The sequence below is a fragment of the Cervus elaphus genome, chromosome 12 (genome assembly GCF_910594005.1).
Source record: "Cervus elaphus chromosome 12, mCerEla1.1, whole genome shotgun sequence".
Taxonomy (NCBI): domain Eukaryota; kingdom Metazoa; phylum Chordata; class Mammalia; order Artiodactyla; family Cervidae; genus Cervus; species Cervus elaphus.
Genome location: NC_057826.1, coordinates 88,718,045 through 88,734,729, shown reverse-complemented (window position 1 = coordinate 88,734,729; position 16,685 = coordinate 88,718,045). Strand labels below are relative to the sequence as shown.

At 46.4% G+C, this 16,685-nt stretch overlaps 1 long non-coding RNA gene across 1 annotated transcript; it reads right to left on the bottom strand.

The window, feature by feature from the left end:
- LOC122705486 lies at positions 1-14,738 on the bottom strand. The gene is made up of 3 exons (XR_006344110.1): positions 11,776-14,738; positions 1,156-1,235; positions 1-573 (listed from the first exon to the last, which is right to left on the bottom strand). It is a non-coding gene; the product is annotated as an uncharacterized LOC122705486 (long non-coding RNA).
- Between the last annotated feature and the right edge of the window lie 1,947 nt (positions 14,739-16,685).

The window sequence follows — 16,685 nt, the reverse complement described above, 5'->3', positions numbered from 1 at the left end:
CATCCATACATGACTTCTGGAAAAACCGTAGCTTTGACTACATGGATCTGGCTTGTTTGTACTTTGGGGGCCTGCCGATCACAGCCATGGTGTCCTGACCAAGGAATGTGTAACCCCAGGTAGGGGGATCTGGGGTCTGTGTGAATCTCACTCGATCTGTGTGGATCAGAATCATGTGCAGAGGGAGACCATACACTCAAAGCCAAGAAAAAGGGAAGAATACATGTGAGCTTCACTTGACCTGTGTTTAGGAATTAATGCTTTACAGTATCATTTTACACAGGCCTGTGCCTATTCCCTCTTTACCCCTGCAAAATTCCCAGTCCATAGGGCTCCTGGAGACTCCTCAGGTGAGCTACCTGGTAATTATTCCAATTCAGCAGCACGAGCTTGGCAAGAAGGGAGCAGGTTTATCTGGGCAATTGATTGCAGAGCACATGGATCAGGCAAAAGGCCAATGGGCAGCAGGTGAGGTTGCTGCTGTGATCTCCTTCCAGTAGAGCGTCTGTACTCAGCAGAGACCAGACGTGCCTCTCGTCTTCCAGCCCAGCGTCTGGTGTGTTTTCACAATACCTCAGCAGGACAAAAAAGACGGAGGCTGTCAGCACCAAGGTAGTGTTTTCAAGTAGCTGTCTTTATCATGACAACTGTAAAACCAGTTAACATCACATAGAACTGAAGGGAAAAGAGGAGGACTTCTATGGGACAAGTGTGGGGGAAGGAGACTGACCCGATAGTTCTATCTGCCAGGCCAGGAGATTACAGGAACTCACTCGTTTCCACTGAAGGGGCCCAACCAGCAGAGACCTGGTGTCCTAACCAAGGGTCTTGCCACCAAAGGTGTAGGGTCTGGGAGGGGGTGGTCACCCTGGAGACTGTGGACATGTGACCCCAGGTGCAGGGTCTGGAGGGGGTCACCCTGGAGACTGTGGATGTGTGACACCAGGTCCAGGGTCTGGGGGTGGTCACCCTGGAAACTGGACATGGGAGCCCAGTTTCAGGGGCTGGGGACTGTGTGGGTCTCACCCCATCCACATGGGCCGGGTCCTGTACCTGGAGACCCCATATGTGCTCTTGACATACATGTGCCTTGTCCCCTCTGAGATTTCCAACATCTGAATTGAGGATGTTGCCCTGATTAACCTGCAGTCCTACCTGCAGTCCTTTATTCTTCTCTTCATATTGTCATTTTCACATGAGGTCAGGCACCTTTGAGTGGGTCGCTGCTCTGCATTCTGCTGAGTGAAAGAAAACCTTTGGTGGTGTCATATATTAATATCATAGCATATCGTATATCTAACTCATAGGGTCACCACTGTCTGGCTTCCTCTAGACCGAGTTCATGGAGTTTAATTTGTAATTTATTGTTATTTTATATTGGGGCAGAGTTTATTTCCAATGTTTTGTTTGTTTTAGGTGTCCATGTGTTACAGAAATCAGTACTCAAGAAACTAAGCACCATACTTGGGACAGTTGGAAAACTCAGGTTTATTATGCCAGTGGACCCAGAGGAGTTAACACTCCAAGCTCTGAGCCCTGAACAAAGGGGTTACAGAGTTTTTATACACGGACAGGCATGATTAAGCGGGTTTGCAGGGGCTGGGCAATTGCAAAGAGCAGGACAAGGGTGAGGGAGATAAACTCCAGTTCCTAGTATTGTGAGTCCCCACTTTCTGAGACTATGTGACCTACGTGATCCAGACTTTGCAAGGAGAAGCTGAGTTAGAGTCAGAAGGAGCAGGAGGCTGTGTAAAATTTCAACTTTTCCTCTTCATTCCCCCCTCTTGATGCTTCTATCACTGGTTGTGGAAAGCATCATCTCGTGTTTTGGTAGGACATTCAGAGCCCCATCGTTTAGGGACTATATTGAGCTATTACCATTTGTAACCTTATGGATTTAATCCGAGAACTGGGTTATGAACTGGATAACAGCATTGAGGATACAAGGGCCAAACAAGAGGGCCGCAAAGAACATGAAGACAGGATCTGCTAAGGGGAGAAGCCACGATGCCAGTTCCAGGTATTGTTCTGATCACCCCAGGAACTTGCTACTTCCCCTCTCCTTTTCATGATGTGTTTCCTTAGCTGTTGGGCCCTGTCCCTGACTAGTCCTGATTGGTTTACATAAAAGCCTCGTTCTTTGTTCAAGAAGAGGCGGAGTCCTCCCCTTTCAGCTGACAGCAGGTCTAGCTCTCTCTTATTCTGCAAAACCACCTCAGCCAGAGAGTCTAGTTGGTCCTGTAAGGCCACTTAAGATTTGGCTACTCTCTCAATGGCCAGACCAACTAGTAAAGGTATAAACTGGATAGCTCTTGTTGACTGTGTGTGCCCTGCCAGAGGTACGGTGAGAGTGTGGTTGTTAGGGACAATATTCATCTGGGGAGTGAGGAAAGCTAAGGTGCGGATACCCATCCAATTGACTGGTAGACATAAGTAAGCATCTGTCCTGCAAACAAAGTAAAGGCCTTGATGGGGGTGGCACCATATTGTGTTTGTCAGAGGATGAGTGGACCACTCACCGTTTAAAGTTTGAATACATTTGTCCCTGGCTAAATTGCCTACAGGTTCAGTTCCTCCATCATTTGTAAAGCATTCTGGAGCCTTTTGAGTTAATTCAATTGTCCTTAAGACTGGCCCTTGTAAGGGAGAATCTATAGGAGTTCCCATGGCTATAGCATTATTTAATGGTACTGGTGTAGCTAAGTACCGCGGAGCTCCTAAGGATAAGCAAAGCCAGCAATCCCTGGCCAACTGGGGGTTGGTGTCATTAAGAAGACAATGAGTAGTGTTGAGAACCTGGTACAAATGAGGGTCTAAGGGGGCATTAACTCTAACCTGGGTCATACTGCCAATAGGCAGAGCCTGATTTTTTTTTTTTTTTTTAACTTTTTTTTTTATTTTGTTTTTTTTTATTTTTTATTTTTTTTATTAGTTGGAGGCTAATTACTTCACAACATTTCAGTTGTTTTGTCATACATTGATATGAATCAGCCATGGATTTACACGTATTCCCCATCCCGATCCCCCCTCCCACCTCCCACTCCACCCGATTCCTCTGGGTCTTCCCAGTGCACCAGGCTGGAGCACTTGTCTCATGCATCCAACCTGGGCTGGTGATCTGTTTCACCCTAGATAGTATACATGCTGTTCTTTTGAAATATCCCACCCTCACATTCTCCCACAGAGTTCAAAAGTCTGTTCTGTATTTCTGTGTCTCTTTTTCTGTTTTGCATATAGGGTTATCATTACCATCTTTCTAAATTCCATATATATGTGTTAGTATGCTGTAATGTTCTTTATCTTTCTGGCTTACTTCACTCTGTATAATGGGCTCCAGTTTCATCCATCTCATTAGGACTAGTTCAAATGAATTCTTTTTAATGGCTGAGTAATATTCCATGGTGTATATGTACCACAGCTTCCTTATCCATTCATCTGCTGATGGGCATCTAGGTTGCTTCCATGTCCTGGCTATTATAAACAGTGCTGCGATGAACATTGGGGTGCACGTGTCTCTTTCAGATCTGGTTTCCTTGGTGTGTATGCCCAGGAGTGGGATTGCTGGGTCATATGGCAGTTCTATTTCCAGTTTTTTAACAAATCTCCACACTGTTCTCCATAGCGGCTGTACTAGTTTGCATTCCCACCAACAGTGTAAGAGGGTTCCCTTTTCTCCACACCCTCTCCAGCATTTATTGCTTATAGACTTTTGGATAGCAGCCATCCTGACTGGCGTGTAATGGTACCTCATTGTGGTTTTGACTTGCATTTCTCTGATAGTGAGTGATGTTGAGCATCTTTTCATGTGTTTGTTAGCCATCTGTATGTCTTCTTTGGAGAAATGTCTGTTTAGTTCTCTGGCCCATTTTTTGATTGGGTCATTTATTTTTCTGGAATTGAGCTGCGGGAGTTGCTTGTATATTTTTGAGATTAATCCTTTGTCTGTTTCTTCATTTGCTATTATTTTCTCCCAATCTGAGGGCTGTCTTTTCACCTTACTTATAGTTTCCTTTGTAGTGCAAAAGCTTTTAAGTTTCATTAGGTCCCATTTGTTTAGTTTTGCTTTTATTTCCAATATTCTGGGAGGTGGGTCATAGAGGATCTTGCTGTGATTTATGTCGGAGAGTGTTTTGCCTATGTTCTCCTCTAGGAGTTTTATAGTTTCTGGTCTTACATTTAGATCTTTAATCCATTTTGAGTTTATTTTTGTGTATGGTGTAGAGCCTGATTTTTTAGGGCAAAGTTGGTCTGTGGTTTTGCTTGTCTGCATTATTGTCCCTATCCAGTAGGTTTTTCCATTTATTTGGCAGACAGACAACTGTTCTGGGTTGTAACATTGGTGTGGCATTTGGGGGTAGACGGAGGCACAGGGGCATGATGGCAATGCCCGGGGTTTGGATCCTCTGATGGGGTAAAGGTAGTGGCAGTGGGGGGCATAACTGGAAAACATTTTTGGCACCCAGGCCCCTGGATATACATCGCATGGTTATGAAGGCAGTAGGCGATCAGCCTATAGGATTGGCGATCTATACATTGTTCTCGCTGATGGTTAAGTAAGCGATTTTCCAAGGGTTGACCGTAATGTTGACAGGTGCATGATGGATAAGGAACAGCACCATCTGTTAGAGCAAGGGCACCCAAAGGCTGCGAAGCAGCCTGCACATAACAGGTGACTGAACACCAGCAAGAGGTTTTCTCCCCATCTTTGGGTTGTCGCGGCTACAGCAACTGAGCCTGTCATGAAGGGGGGTCAGCTAGACTGGGACCGATTTAGTTAGCGGGGAGACTCGATCATGAGACATCTAATAAGAATGAGGCTTCTCACTACAGTGAGATAACAGACAGCTAACCACAGCTTCTGACCCAAATCCCAGTCCTGGAGTGCAACTGAGGCTAGTCCTGTGTGAAGAGCAGAGCAATAATACCAACAGGGACAGAGGCCAGGGTTGACAAGGAAAATCCACTGATATTTTGACAGCCGGGTCCTCAGGCTTTCACTGTGCATTAACCAGTCAGCCGCCAGAGTGTGGCTGGAGCAAGGCTGAGGAATCCTCAAGCTTCCGCCGTGCATTGATTAGTCAGCTTCCGGAGCGACTAGACCAGGGCTCGGCGTCTTTCACGGGTGAGGGCCATTGTTTTTGGAACCAGAGCTTGAGGGGATCTTGGGGGTCCCGAACTGCTTTCCAGGTGTCCTCATCACAGGGAGCCGCTGCCTACTTGATTCTGGTGTGGTGGATCCAAGGGATGATGCCTGTAACTTTAACAGCAGAAGGGATTGCCAGGATGACCATGTGACAGCCTGTTCAAACTGGCTGAAGTGGTTCCTTTTTTCAATCTTTAACCCATACCTCATCTCTCAGCTGATAGGGATGAACCCACTTGTCCAAGGGAATGGGTGTCCTTTGTAAGGTTTCTTGGGCGATATAGTGGAAGACTTTTCTCAGGGCCTGGAGGTGTTGGGACATCTCCAGGTCAGCTAGTTTTTGGGGCTTTCCCTTGAGTTTTCCTATCACTGGGGGTGTTCTCCCATATAAGATCTCAAAGGGAGAATAGCCTGAGGACCTTGGGGTGGATCAGGCTCAGAGTGAGGCTAGGGGTAACAGGTCGACCCAAGATAACTCGGTCTCCTGGCAGAGTTTAGCTAATGTACTCTTGAGGGTCTGACTCATGCATTCAACTTTCCCTGAGCTCTGCAGCCTGTAAGTGGTGTGAAGCTTCCATTTGATTCCCAGTGTCCTGGATAAAGTTTGGATTATCTCAGACACAAAAGCTGGACCCTTGTCAGGCCCTTTGGAGAGAGACAGCCCATCTCTTGGGATTATGTCTCTTAGTAGGGCCTTGGCCACTTCTCCTGTCCATTCAGTGCATGTGGGGTAGGCTTCAACCCATCCCGAGGAGGTGCTGACTACCACAAGTAAACACTTATAGTGTTGATCTCAGTAAAGTCTTCTTCTAGACCTTCAAAGGAAAGTGTCCCTACTGTCTGCACCCCTGGGTTGGGTCTTGGTCCTTGGCTGGCGTTGTTTTGCACAAAAGTCACACATTTAGTGCTGATCTGGGTGCACAGGCTTGGGAGCATAGGAACAAAATAGTAGCAGCTCAGGAAGCTCTCTAGTGCAGTTTTTCCTAAATGAGTTGTCTCGTGATGTTGTTTTACCAGCTGGACTACTATACTGCTGGGGACGAGTCTTTGGTCTGGGAGCTTCCACCAGCCCGTCTTTTCTTTTATTCCTCCCTCATTTAGAGCCCATTGATCTTCTTCCTTGGTGTATCTCAGGGATGGAGGCAATTCTGGTATCAAGAGGACCTTAAAGATTGACTCGGGCCCACTGTGGGGCTCAGTAGGGTTGCCGCCTCCTTGGCTGCCTGGTCAGTGAACCAGTTTCCTTTGTTGATTGGATCAATTTCTCGTGATGGCCTTTACAATGGATGACTGCCACTTGAGAAGGCTTCCAGACTGCTTCTAACAGCTAAAGGATTTCTTTTCTGTTTTTAATCTCCTTTCCCCCTGTTGTCAATAGTCCCCTTTCTTTATGAATGGCTCCATGAACGTGTAAAGTAACAAAGGCATACCTTGAATCAGTATAGATGTTGACTCGTGTCCCTTCGGCGTGCCTTAGCGCCTGGGCGAGTGCCCATAGCTCAGCCCGCTGCGCTGACCACTCTTGTGGCAAGGCCTCCGCCTTCACTTCCTCATCAGTTGTTGATATGGCAGAGCCTGCTTTGTGCTGCCCGGATGGATGAAACCGCTTCCGTCAGTGAACAGCTCCAGTTCTGGGTCCTGGAGGGGAATGTCCGTCAGGTCCAACCTGCTTGAGTAAATTTCATCTATGACCTCCTCACAGTTATGATCGGGTCCCACTTTCGCAGATAAAAAGGTGGCGGGGTTCAGCATCCGCACAGTCTCCAGCTGGACCCATGGGTTTTCACAAAGCAGTCCTTGATGGTGAATCATCCCGGAGCTGGTCAGCCGCTTATGCCCCTGGCTGTTCATCAAGGCAGTAACACCATGGAGAACCTTTACGTTTATATTTTGTCATAGAGTGAGCTTATCTGCTTCTCTGACCAAAACCACAGTGGCAGCTACTGCCTGGAGGCATGGCGGCCACCCCGCGGCCACTGGATCCCATCATTTGGACAGGTATGTGACCGGGTGCTGCCGTGGCCCAACTGTTTGTATGAGGACCCCCAGTGCGGTGTGATTTTTTTTTTTTCACGTACAAAGAGGTTAAAGTCCCGTGTCACATCTGGCAGCCCTAATGTTGGAGTGCTGGTCAAGAGTGTCTTTATCTCCTTGAAGGCCTTTTCCTGTTCAGCTCCCCACTCTAGGGGGTCCTTACCAGACCCTGCTGTGGCTTTAAACAAAGGCTTGGCAATTTCAGAGAAACCCGGTATCCAGATCCAGCAGAATCCAGCAGCCCGGAGGAACTCATGGACTTCTTTGTTGGTGTTCGGCCGAGGTATTGAACAGATGGATTGCTTCCTCTCATGTCCGAGTGCCCGATGCCCTTTTGAGATGACAGACCCCAGGTACTTGACCTCCTGTCTGCAGATCTGAGCCTTTTTCCATAACACCTTGTACCCCGTGGTGGAGAGTAGAGCCGACAGGGCTCTGGTGTCTCTCCAGCTGTCCCCGTGGGCAGGACTGGCTAGCAACAGGTCATCCACGTATTGGAGTAGGGTGCAGTTGAAGGTTTCTCCAGGAAAGGTGGCAAAGTCCATGGCCAGAGCTTCACCAAACAGGGTAGGTGAGTTTTTGAAGCCTTGTGGCAGTCGGGTCCAAGTCAGCTGTGTCTTTCTCCCAGTGTGTGTGTCTTCCCATTCAAAGGCAAAGAAGGGATGGCTGGCTGGTGACAGCCAGAGGCAGAAGAATGCTTCCTTGAGATCGAGGCAGGTGAACCAGTTTGCCTGAGCGGGTAAGAGACTCAGGAAGAGTGTAGGGATTTGGGACCACTGGATGGATGTTGATCACTGCACTGCTGACGGCGTGGAGGTCCTGGACAGGGCAGTAGTCATTCCCTCCAGACTTTTTGACTGGCAAGAGCAGAGTGTTCCAGGGATACTGACATTTGATTAGGATCTCAGCATCTCGTAGGCACTGGATGTGGTCCCGAATTCCCAGGCGAGCCTCCCGTGGTACTGGATATATTGTTTCTGGCTCCTGGCCTGAGGTTCACTACAATGAGGGCATGGGTTTTGGCCAAGCCTGGGGGCCTCTTATCTGTCCAGACATCAGGGAATTTTTTTAGCAGTCTGGGGGGATTTATTTGTGTTGGTCCTTTAATGGGCCAAAACCTGGTGGTCTGGAATCAATGACAAGAAAGTAACAGAGAGAAAGAGGCTGATACCCCTGGTTTACGCGGAGAGCCAATAGAGCCCCATTCTCAGAGCTCACACTGCAGCATGTGGGCACCGGGCGCCCTCTCGAGGGGGTGAGGGCACAGTGCGCCTTCCTGAGAGCGTCTTAGAAGCCCGGGCAGGAAAGGGAGTTCAGCGGGCCTCCGTGCTCCAAGAAATTAGCCTGAAAGAGAGAGAGAGAAGGAAAGAAAGAAAGAAAGACACGGGGACCCAAGCTCTGATGGAGCAAAGGTGTTTTAATCAACATGGTGTGGGCATATATACTGTCTTACAAGGTAGTTATTCTCAGCAAAGATTAAAATTCCAGATATACAAAACATAAGACGATCCCTATCAAAAGAGAGTTGCAAACAATCACTTTTTACCGTATGGTTCATAAAAAGGAAGAGGGTACATATCACCGTAGTGAGAAATGCCTGGATTCCTCAGCCCTGGGAAAAGCATGCCTCTCCTCTTAATTCCTGAATATTCAGGAATTAATGAGGGCCAGAGGGTTCCTGAAAGATCCAAACCAGCACACAGGAAGCCTCTTGTTAAATGCTTCCTGACATATTTGTTCCCTCCCTGAGGAATAGAGATGCCATTCATCTTCCCTGGGCACCGTCATGGCCATCGTCAGAGCTGATTGGTTCCCCAGGGTGAGGCTCGCAGGCTTCCCAGGGGCAAAGGTGATTTGTGCCCCCAGCTTTGTCAGTAAGCCTCTACCCAGCAGGGGGATGGGGCATTCCAGTAAGTAGGGAAATTGATGAGTCCCCAGATGGCCCCCTAGCTGACACGAACAGGCTTTGCAAAATGAGCGGGCTGCCACGTCTCCTGTGGCCCCAACAATAGCTGCTGTTCAGCCTGTGAGGGGGCCACAGGTGTGGGTACCAGGGAGTGTTCGGCTCCGGTATCCACCACACAAGTCATTGATTGGCCACTACTTTCATCGTGACCGTGGGCTCCTGGGGACCCAGGATCAGGGAGCCCGGTCTTCCCTAGTCTGATTCTGCTCTGGCCAGGTGATAAGGTTTTGGACAGCCAGCTCAGGCTGGTACCTTTCTTTGCTGGGTGGCTGAACTTCTTCGACCCTGCAGACGTCCCTCTGTGATGACGGCACTCATTCCTCCAGTCTGGTCTCTCTGCAGTAGACACACTGGTCGTGGTGTGGTGGTGGTCTCTGCTTAGCTTCCCCTTTCCACGAAGGAACGGTCTGTCTCGCTGGATCTGAGCTCCTCAGTGCCGCTGCTGGCTGGGCTGATTTCTGTTTCATTTTTTTATCTGCTGTTCACTGGGTTTCACGGCCTTGGTTCACGACATCTTGCTTGCTGCCTCCAGGAGCTGTGTGGCATTCACCCCAGCAAAGCCTTCCAGCTTTTGGAGCTGTCGTTGGATGTCTGCAGAGGATTGAGCCACAAAGGCAGCGTTAATCATCCGTTGATTTTTGGGTTTCTCAGGGTTGAACGGGGTGTATATCCAGAACATTTCACATAGTCTTTCACAGAAACTAGTGGGAGTCTTATCTGGTTTTTGGATTGTTGTAATTTTGGACATATTGGTGGGCTTTTTGGCTCCCACTCGAAGTCCATATAGAAGGGCATCATGGTAGCGACTCAGGGTTTCTTGTCCTTCTCTGGTATTGAAATCCCAATTAGGTCTCATCTCTGACATAGCTTCTCGTACCCATCCTTCCACATCTAAGACCTCTGGGGGGCCTTGTCCTCGGAGCTGTTTTTGGGCTTCCATTGAGATGAGTTACCCTTCCTCAGTGGTGAAGAGAGACATAAGGAGCTGGCGATAGTCATCCCAGGTAGGCTGATCCGTGTGGAAAATGGACTCTAGGAGGTCAGTCATAGCCTGTGGCTTATTAGAGTACTCTGGGCCATGGTGTTTCCAGTTTAGGAGATCAGAAGTGCTGAAGGGCTGATAATAGAGGGTGGAGTGACCAGGCTGGACTAAGCCAGCCTCGTTCACTTGTTGAGGACCTTGAGTTTCTCGCAATGGCACCTGACGGGCCATGGCCAGCTGGTTAGACTGGCTGAGCGGAGCCGCTTCCCTCCTGGCTCGGGGCTGGAGTCTTGCTCATGAGGTGGTGTGGGGGACACCAGGGGGGTGGGGATGGTAGACTGTCTGGCAATGGGTCCAGCACTGGCAGTGCCGGGGCTTGTGGAGTCAGGGGAACGTATGGCAGAGGCAGCAGTTGGTCTTCCACTGGATCTCCCTGGAATATAGGTTTTTTTCCCTTCTACTTTCTTTTTTCTGACTGTTTGGGCCCTGTCTGTTTGTGCAAAATCTTGCCCATGGGGGCAGTCTGTGCTATTAGAAATCCAGAGTCTATGTATGGAAACTGATCTGGAGGTCCTGGGGACCCAGTGAATACCTGGTGCACTGTTTGGACAGTGGGAATGTCAAGAGTGTCCTCTGGCAGCCATCCAACATCAGAGGATGGCCAACTGAGCTCACGTAAGTTATGAGGCTTCCTGGGGGTCATCTTGACTCTGTAATCTCCTGCAAAGCCCTTCTTAAATTTCTTTATCATGCAATATAAAACTGTCGGCTTAGAGGGACTTCTGGCTTAGGGAACTTCCATCCATGTTGACAAATGTAATCTACCTGGCAGGGTTTTGAGGAAAACCTAATCTCTTAGATGTCAGCTCAAGGAGTCAGTTGATAAAAGAATAACCAGTAACCAATAATTTTTCCCTCCCTGTGTACCCCGCCCTGAGTCAAACAAGGGTTTGCAGAGACAAGGGTGGGTGCCCTCTCAAAAGAGGAAACCATTCATGTGCCCTCTTGGCCACATCCCCTGGGGGAACTTGGGTGCCTCTTATCACTGGCAGATCAGTATAAACCCCTGATCTGGATCTGTCTCGCAGGGAGAGACTGGGTCCCCCAGAGGCAGACACCACCTTGAGTTGTATGAGGTCTCCACAGAACTGCAAGATAGGGCCCACTTGCACTCTGTAGCCACGAAGGCTGTGAAGCTACACAATCAAGCCTGAGGCGCAAGCGGATCAGGCCGCACACTCATTCACATTCATTTTTCATCCTCCTGGCTGCTCTCCAGAGGGAGATTTGTGACGCCTCTCAGCATTAGCAGGTCGGTATTACACCCCACACCTGGATCAGCCTTGCAGGGAGGGATCAAATCCCCCGGAGGCTGGCACCACCGTTCAGCCTTATGAGGTTGCCATGGAACCGCAGGTTTTGGACCCTCTCAGGCTCCATAGTCCGAGGACTGTGGAGCTCACTTTCACTTCCTTCAGTTAGGAATCATGCGTACACAACCACTCAGAGGTTATCATAATACCTCCTTCTTCCCGAGTCCCCAGTGCCCCTATCTGATGCCCCCCTTCCTGGGAGCTCCAAGGAGGTGGTCAGTCTCCTCCTCTACCCAGTGGGGTAGGACCTGACTTGGGGCTGGCCCTGGGGCCTTACCTGATCCCATGGCCATCCCTGGTGAGTGGTCCATCCCTCCAATGTGTCTGGTCGGGGCTCAGCTGTCTGGAGTCAGAACACCAGTCTAAAAGAGAACCTGGAATACCGTCCGGGGGCGCACCTGCTTGTTTGTCTCCAGGCTCCTCCGCTCTGGTGCGGCTGAGCCGCCAGTCCAGCAGCTCAAGGGGCCGGCGTGGTTGGAATCTCCCTCCAGAAATGTTGCAGAAACTGGTACTTGAGAAACGAAGCACCACACTCCGAGAGCTGGAGAATCAGGCTTATTACCCCGTCGGGCCCGGAGGGGTTAACACTCCAAGCTCTGGGCCCCAAACAAAGGGTTACAGGGTTTTTATACACGGACAGGCATGATTAAGCAGGTTTGCAGAGGCTAGGCGATTGCAAAGAGCAGGGCATGGGTGAGGGAGATAAGCGCCAGTTCCTTGTGTTGTGAGTCCCCACTTTCTGAGACTACGTGACCTACGTGATCCAGACTTTGCAAGGAGCAAGCTGAGTTACACAGGCAGAAGGAGCAGGAGGTTATGTAAAATTTTAACTTTTCCTCTTCACATGAACTTGATTCAGATATTCATAGATGTATATCTATTCTTTTTCTTTTTGCCCCCTCATATATGTTATTATAGTTTATTCAGTAGAGCCTCCAGTTCTATTCAGTAGGTCATTTTTCATTATCAACTTGATATATATTAGTGTGTATATTTTCATCCCAAACTCTTGATTTATCTGTCCCTTCTAATTTTCCTTTGATAATCATAAGTTGATTTTTCTGTCTGTGAGTCTATTTTGTAAATTAGTTCACTGATATGAACTTACAGATTCCACCTGTACATGATATCTTAGGATATTTGTCCTTTTCTCTCTGAAAAGTATTTATAGTATAATAATTTCTTGGTATATCCAATCTGCTGCCAGTATCATTATTTCATTCTGTTTTATGGCTGAGTAGCATTCCAGTGTATAGATGTACCACATAGTCTTCATTTTTTGGTCAACGGACATTTTCATGGATTCTGTGTCTTGGCTATTGTAAATAGTGCTGCCCTGAAAATCAGGGTGCATGTGTCATTTTGAATGGTGATTTTCTCTGCACCTAAGCTGAGGACTGGGATTGCAGGATCATATGATACCTCTATCTTCAGTGTTTCAAGGAAACTCTGTGCTGTTTTCCATCGTGACTTCACCATTTACATTTCCACCAAGACTGTGGGAGGCTTTTATTTCCTGTACATTCTCTGCAGTAATTATTCTTTGTAGATCTTTTCAATGATGGCCATGGTGACCAGTGTGAAGTGATCCCTCGTAGTTTTGTTTGGCATTGATTTAATAATTACTGATGTGGACTATCTTTCCATGTGCTTTTATTATTATTTTACATCTTGTGAGAACAATTTACCTCTTCAATCTGGCTTCCTGAAAGTTGGCCCTGTTTAGAATTTTTTCCAATGATTTACCCCAGGACATTTCTTGAGGGCAGGTGTCATTTACAGCCCTCTCGGACTTATGACTATTATGAGCCCTTTAGCATCTGTTTTAAGGTGTATATACTGATCTGAACCAAGTAATTACTCCCTGTCCCTCCGCCTTTCTTTCTTGGTAAACTTGAGATTCTTTTCCAAGTCTAGGAGGCTGTTTCTCTTTTGTGAAGAAGTTTATTTGTGTCCACGTTTAGATTCCACAGGCAGTAATATCCTATACTTGGCATTCTCTATCTCACTTCACTTAGTATGGTTCTCTCTAGTTGCTTCCTGTTAACTGGAAACGGCATTAACTCGTCCTCCTTCTTGTCTGCGTGGCATTGCACTGTGTGCATGCACCCCATCTTCTGTCTTCACTCATCGGTCCTTGGACACTTAAGTTGCTTCTGTGGCTTGGTTATCGTACCTAGTGCGGCCATGATCGTTGGGTGCAGGTGTCTTTTTAAATTTTGCTTTCCTCTGGATCTACGCCTAGGTATGGGATTGCTGGGTCACTGGGTACCCAGTGACTTCCATGTTTAGTTTTTTAAGAACCTTCATAATGTTCTCCCTAGTGGTGTGCTGACTGACATTCCCACCTACAGTGTAGGAGAGTTCCCTTTTCTCCACACCGTCTGCAGACTTTACTGTTGCAAAGTTTCCAATGTGGCCATTCTGATCAATCTGAGGGGATACCTCATTATACATTTGATTTGCCTTTCTCTAAGAACTAGTGATGCTGAGCATCATTTCATGTTCTTTATTGTCATCTCTATGACTTCTTTGGAGAAATGTGCATTTATTCTTTGGCTGATTTTTTATTGGGTTGTTTGTTTTTTGATATTGAGCTGTGCTAGTGGTTTGTATGTGTTGAAGAGAAACTCCCTATAGGTATCTTTGTTTGCAAGAAATTTTTTTCCTTTCTGAGGGTTATCTTTTTCTTTCACTGATGGTTTCCTTTGCTGTGCAGATGCTTTTAATGTTTATTAGGTCCCATTTGTTTATTTTTGTTTTATTTTCATGATTCTACAAGGTGGATCAAAAAAGAACTTGCTGCATTTTATGTTAAGGCATGTGCTCTTTTCCTCGAGAGTTGCATCTTTAATATATTTGGAATTTATTTTTGTGTATGGTGTTAGGAAGCATCCGAATTTCATTCTCATTTTCATTGCTAAGGAACCTGCCCAGGGTCCTCCACAGTGGCTGCTCCCAATTTCCATTCCCAGCATCAGTGTAGGAGGGTTCCCTTTGCTCTACAGCCTCGCAGCATTTATTGCTTGTAGAGTTTCCATCTATGGCCATTCTGGCTGGTGTGAGGTTACACCTCCTTGAAGTTTTGATTTGCATTTCTCTCACATTTAGTGATGTTGACATCTTTACATGTGATTTTTTTAAACAGTGTGAGTTAAACTTATGCATTCAAATTGTCTTCTTGAACACCTGCTCTGTTTTTAATATTTTTCTGTTGCCATCCCCTAGGACATTTCTTTTTTGTTTGTTTGTTTGTTTTTTCCATTTATTTTTATTAGTTGGAGGCTAATTACTTAACGATATTGTAGTGGTTTTTGCCATACATTGACATGAATCAGCCATGGATTTACACGTGTTCCCCATCCCGATCCCCCCCTCCCCCCTCCCTCCCCATCCAATCCCTCTGGGTCTTCCCAGTGCACCAGCCCTGAGCACTTGTCTCATGCATCCAACCTGGGCTGGTGATCTATTTCACCCTTGATAGTATACTTGTTTCAATGTTGTTCTCTCTGAACATCCCACCCTTGCCTTCTCCCACAGAGTCCAAAAGTCTGTTCCGTACATCTGTGTCTCTTTTTCTGTTTTGCATATAGAGTTATCGTTACCATCTTTTTAAATTCCATATATATGCATTAGTATACTGTATTGGTCTTTATCTTTCTGGCTTACTTCACTCTGTATAATGGGCTCCAGTTTCATCCATCTCATTAGAACTGATTCAAATGAATTCTTTTTAATGGCTGAGTAATATTCCATGCTGTATATGTACCACAGCTTCCTTATCCATTCATCTGCTGATGGGCATCTAGGTTGCTTCCATGTCCTGGCTATTATAAACAGTGCTGCGATGAACATTGGGGTATACGCGTCTCTTTCAGATATGGTTTCCTCAGTGTGTATGCCCAGGAGTAGGATTGCTGGGTCATATGGCAGTTCGATTTCCAGTTTTTAAAGGAATCTACACTGTTCTCCATAGTGGCTGTATTAGTTTGCAATCCCACCAACAGTGTAAGAGGGTTCCCTTTTCTCCACACCCTCTCCAGCATTTGTTGCTTGTAGACTTTTGGATAGCAGCCATCCTGACTGGCGTGTAATGGTACCTCATTGTGGTTTTGATTTGCATTTCTCTGATAATGAGTGATGTTGAGCATCTTTTCATGTGTTTGTTAGCCATCTGTATGTCTTCTTTGGCGAAATGTCTGCTTAGATCTTTGGCCCATTTTTTGATTGGGTCATTTATTTTTCTGGAATTGAGCTTCAGGAGTTGCTTGTATATTTTTGAGATTAATCCTTTGTCTGTTGCTTCATTTGCTATTATTTTTTCCCATTCTGAAGGCTGTCTTTTCACCTTGCTTATAGTTTCCTTTGTTGTGCAGAAGCTTTTAAGTTTCATTAGGTCCCATTTGTTTATTTTTGCTTTTATTTCCAATATTCTGGGAGGTGGGTCATAGAGGATCTTGCTGTGATTTATGTCGGAGAGTGTTTTGCCTATGTTCTCCTCTAGGAGTTTTATAGTTTCTGGTCTTACATTTAGATCTTTAATCCATTTTGAGTTTATTTTTGTGTATGGTGTTAGAAAGTGTTCTAGTTTCATTCTTTTACAAGTGGTTGACCAGTTTTCCCAGCACCACTTGTTAAAGAGGTTGCCTTTTTTCCATTGTATATCCTTGCCTCCTTTGTCAAAGATAAGGTGTCCATAGGTTCGTGGATTTATCTCTGGGCTTTCTATTCTGTTCCATTGATCTATATTTCTGTCTTTGTGCCAGTACCATACTGTCTTGATGACTGTGGCTTTGTAGTAGAGTCTGAAGTCAGGCAGGTTGATTCCTCCAGTTCCATTCTTCTTTCTCAAGATTACTTTGGCTATTCGAAGTTTTTTGTATTTCCATACAAATTGTGAAATTATTTGTTCTAGTTCTGTGAAAAATACCGTTGCTAGCTTGATAGGGATTGCATTGAATATATAGATTGCTTTGGGTAGTATAGTCATTTTCACAATATTGATTCTTCCAATCCATGAACACGGTATATTTCTCCATCTATTTATGTCCTCTTTGATTTCTTTCATCAGTGTTTTAAAGTTTTCTATGTATAGGTCTTTTATTTCTTTAGGTAGATATACTCCTAAGTATTTTATTCTTTTTGTTGCAATGGTGAATGGTATTGTTTCCTTAATTTCTCTTTCTG